The 4,473-nt window shown below is 40.4% G+C and overlaps 2 non-coding genes across 2 annotated transcripts; both read left to right on the top strand.

Moving 5' to 3' along the window:
• Positions 1-1,936: 1,936 nt before the first annotated feature.
• trnai-uau (transfer RNA isoleucine (anticodon UAU)) lies at positions 1,937-2,030 on the top strand. Its single transcript has 2 exons — positions 1,937-1,974; positions 1,995-2,030. It is a non-coding gene; the product is annotated as a tRNA-Ile (tRNA).
• A 1,946-nt stretch (positions 2,031-3,976) lies between these two features.
• On the top strand, positions 3,977-4,070 carry trnai-uau (transfer RNA isoleucine (anticodon UAU)). The gene is made up of 2 exons: positions 3,977-4,014; positions 4,035-4,070. It is a non-coding gene; the product is annotated as a tRNA-Ile (tRNA).
• Positions 4,071-4,473: the final 403 nt, after the last annotated feature.

Here is a 4,473-nt window from a genome sequence, read left to right as displayed (position 1 = left end):
CGCTGCATCCTAACCACTAGGTGGTGGTCACAGGGGTGAGTAAACATTGATATCGGGATTCGTGAAACAGTCACACAGCCTCTGTGAGAATGTTCAAATGGAGACTGTTCAAAGTAAACTAGTGGCAACAGCAGTGAACTGCAATTTAAAAAACAGCCAAAGCCTGTATTTTTTCCCCGGCTCCCATTGTGGAAATTAAACGGCACAATTTAATCATTTTGTAGATTGAATGTCTTTTCAAACTGGCTCGTTTTATTAACTGTAAAACATATGATTTATCTTAAAAATTTGGACATTTTATTGCAGTCCTCTGCTGTTGCGACTTGAAAAGAACAACAACAACAATTTAGCTCCCAGATTCATGCGTGGTATCTGGATTGGTTTCAATACCCACAAACTGGCGCTTTAGATTACAATATCGGACAGTGTCTGGATTGCATTGTTGAAGCTTCACGTCAATGACATTTAATCACAAACCCGTCATCAGAATTTTTTTTCCAGAGATGCAGCCTGACTGGCTGAGTATATCCTACATTTTCTGATTCATTTCAGATTTACAGGATTCGCAGTACTTTGCTTTTGAAGCTAAAAAGTAACATAAGTTGACGTCATTGGGGATTCAACAGTCATTACCTTTCTGCAACGGCAAACGTGAGTCATGCGTGGTGTGCATCCTCCCTGCTGCCAGGTAAAGAACATCACTGAGTGGGTGCAGAACATTCTGAAAGGTGAATGGGAGCAGCCGTGATCTATGTGCTAACCATTGACAGAAGGAAAGAAGGGGATGAGTTCCTTTAGTCAGAGTTTCAAGTGCAATAGAGGAAATTAATGAGCAGAACCACAAAGGTATTCTATGGGTTATTTCCAGTGCACCGCGCAATTGAATTTAGAAATGGCAACGTGTGTCTGGATAAACGGTGCACGAGGTTGTGCTCCAGAATCCGGGGGCATTGGGACCAGTTCTGGCGCAGGAGTGGTATGTTACAGTACGTCGGGTTGTACATCAATAGAGCTCGCGGGAAGGTTAACTACTGGGGCGGGTGAGGGATTGAACTAATTTGGCAGTGGATTTCTGTACCAGGATGAAACATCTGTAGATGTTGTAATTATGCCTTTATACACAAGTCCAGATGATTATTATATATCAACTATAGCAGTGAACGTGGCCTCAGACACCACATTTCAGCCCATCCTTGGGAAACGATATACCACGGCTCGGCCAACCCTTCCCTTACACCGAGCACAAGCACAGGAAACACAGGCACACCAGAATTTGCTGAGGACCGTAGAGAGTAAAATGTTCTTTGATTAGTGATAGCTCTAAGTATATTGTGGTGTCTCTGTTGCAATTTGTTCTGTGGGATATAAATATATTTTGTATATCTGTTTTAGTGTTTATATATTTGAATGCAACAACGTTATTTATAATAGTATTGTGGAGCATCTGTATTTGTTATAAATTTATTTTCTGTGCATACCTTTGTATCTATATTACTTTTAAACACCTCGCAAATAAACGTAAATACAATTATAGCACAGCGATACTTAGAGATAAATTCATAAAGAAAGCAGACATAAAACAAGTACATTTATAAAATCAAAGATATGAACACAAATAATGTGATTATCAAGGTTCCACACTATTTAAGTTACAAATCACAGATAGATGCACAGATATATTTATAAATTTCCCGCAAGGACATCCAAATTCATTACAAATAACAAAATGGATTGCACACTAAAATAAAACACGTCTATGGCGAAAATGTATGGAGTCGCAATAACTGAAAGCTTCTAGCAGAGAGTCGGCACTGACACGATGGGATGAACAGCTTCCTTCTGTGTTGAATGATTCGATGAATCTTTGTCATCCTGCTTGTAGGACAGATGGAACAGGCAGCTCTATGATGGGAGCACTGAAACCAAAGGGCATGCCGCTCTAGTGGCGCAATCGGTTAGCGCGCGGTACTTATATGACAGTGCAGGCCCGGGAAATGCCGAGGTTGTGAGTTCGAGCCTCACCTAGAGCAGCCGATGATTTTGCATGTGATGTTTGTACATTGCAGACTCTGATGCAGTTTTCTATTTATCCATCTGTCTTGTCTATTCCGCCATGTATCACGGTGCTGTCTCTCTCACTCCTGTTAACTCAGTGGCAATCTGTGGGCTATTTCTCAAAGAATACCCGTGTCTGTTACCCACATGTAATAAATGAGGGGATCAAACTATTCCTCATCTGACACTACGGAACTAATGAGCCAAAATTTATAACAATATATAGTTTATTGTAAATATAACAGTCAATCTTGAGTGATATAGGTTCAATTCTGTGCAAAACCAAACTATGATCTCAACGTGTTTCCTATAAACCGCTTTTTAATGTATTGTCGCAAGCGCTGCCATTGTAGCTCAGGGAATTGCATAATTAATAAACATAGAAATCAAGCAATGAAACGGTAGAGATGGTTCTGAGACTGTAGAATGCCCTCGCTCAGAGCAACATTTAAAACAAGGTTTAAAAACTGGCAGCGTGCAGGAGGAAGGGAGGAGAGGAAACAGAGCCACAGAAAAGCCGCGGGAGTTTCGGAAGCTTCGGGAGTTTTTCCTGTGACCACAGCATAATCATTTAACCAGTAACTCTGATGTAAAGAATAACGTGCCGAATCCACACTCGATTTCAAAGAGAAGATATGTAAACGTATTGGTTATCTCCACATAATTCCTGCACCACCTCCAACAGAAACAAGGATGTTCCTGAACTTTTCGCGACAAATGTTGTGCTCAGTGTTGCAATGGCTCGTGCATTGGACTTCTCGCTGATTATATTCTACAGAAACATTCAAACTTGTCGATTCCAGTTCTATCAAAGTCCAATTATAAATTAATAGAATTATTACCGCACAGCAGGAGGTCATTCGTCCCATCGAGAGTGTGCCAGCTCTCAGCTAGTCCCACTCCCCCGTCCTTTCTACATAGCCCTGCAGGTCAGGGTTGGCTGGTTCCGAGGCTGGAAAGTGCAAGTTTGCAGCAAACCGCAATTGCCTGCGATAGCCGTATGGTAAGGTTAACTACTGGGGCGGGTGAGGGATTGAACTAATTTGGCAGTGGATTTCTGTACCAGGATGAAACATCTGTAGATGTTGTAATTATGCCTTTATACACAAGTCCAGATGATTATTATATATCAACTATAGCAGTGAACGTGGCCTCAGACACCACATTTCAGCCCATCCTTGGGAAACGATATACCACGGCTCGGCCAACCCTTCCCTTACACCGAGCACAAGCACAGGAAACACAGGCACACCAGAATTTGCTGAGGACCGTAGAGAGTAAAATGTTCTTTGATTAGTGATAGCTCTAAGTATATTGTGGTGTCTCTGTTGCAATTTGTTCTGTGGGATATAAATATATTTTGTATATCTGTTTTAGTGTTTATATATTTGAATGCAACAACGTTATTTATAATAGTATTGTGGAGCATCTGTATTTGTTATAAATTTATTTTCTGTGCATACCTTTGTATCTATATTACTTTTAAACACCTCGCAAATAAACGTAAATACAATTATAGCACAGCGATACTTAGAGATAAATTCATAAAGAAAGCAGACATAAAACAAGTACATTTATAAAATCAAAGATATGAACACAAATAATGTGATTATCAAGGTTCCACACTATTTAAGTTACAAATCACAGATAGATGCACAGATATATTTATAAATTTCCCGCAAGGACATCCAAATTCATTACAAATAACAAAATGGATTGCACACTAAAATAAAACACGTCTATGGCGAAAATGTATGGAGTCGCAATAACTGAAAGCTTCTAGCAGAGAGTCGGCACTGACACGATGGGATGAACAGCTTCCTTCTGTGTTGAATGATTCGATGAATCTTTGTCATCCTGCTTGTAAGACAGATGGAACAGGCAGCTCTATGATGGGAGCACTGAAACCAAAGGGCATGCCGCTCTAGTGGCGCAATCGGTTAGCGCGCGGTACTTATATGACAGTGCAGGCCCGGGAAATGCCGAGGTTGTGAGTTCGAGCCTCACCTAGAGCAGCCGATGATTTTGCATGTGATGTTTGTACATTGCAGACTCTGATGCAGTTTTCTATTTATCCATCTGTCTTGTCTATTCCGCCATGTATCACGGTGCTGTCTCTCGCACTCCTGTTAACTCAGTGGCAATCTGTGGGCTATTTCTCAAAGAATACCCGTGTCTGTTACCCACATGTAATAAATGAGGGGATCAAACTATTCCTCATCTGACACTACGGAACTAATGAGCCAAAATTTATAAAATATATAGTTTATTGTAAATATAACAGTCAATCTTGAGTGATATAGGTTCAATTCTGTGCAAAACCAAACTATGATCTCAACGTGTTTCCTATAAACCGCTTTTTAATGTATTGTCGCAAGCGCTGCCATTGTAGCTCAGGGAATTGCATAATTAATAAAC

Source organism: Pristiophorus japonicus, unplaced genomic scaffold (assembly GCF_044704955.1).
Source record: "Pristiophorus japonicus isolate sPriJap1 unplaced genomic scaffold, sPriJap1.hap1 HAP1_SCAFFOLD_128, whole genome shotgun sequence".
In the NCBI taxonomy this organism is placed as follows: Eukaryota; Metazoa; Chordata; class Chondrichthyes; family Pristiophoridae; genus Pristiophorus; species Pristiophorus japonicus.
Note: the sequence above shows the minus strand (reverse complement) of the source record. Positions and strands in the feature narration are given on the sequence as shown.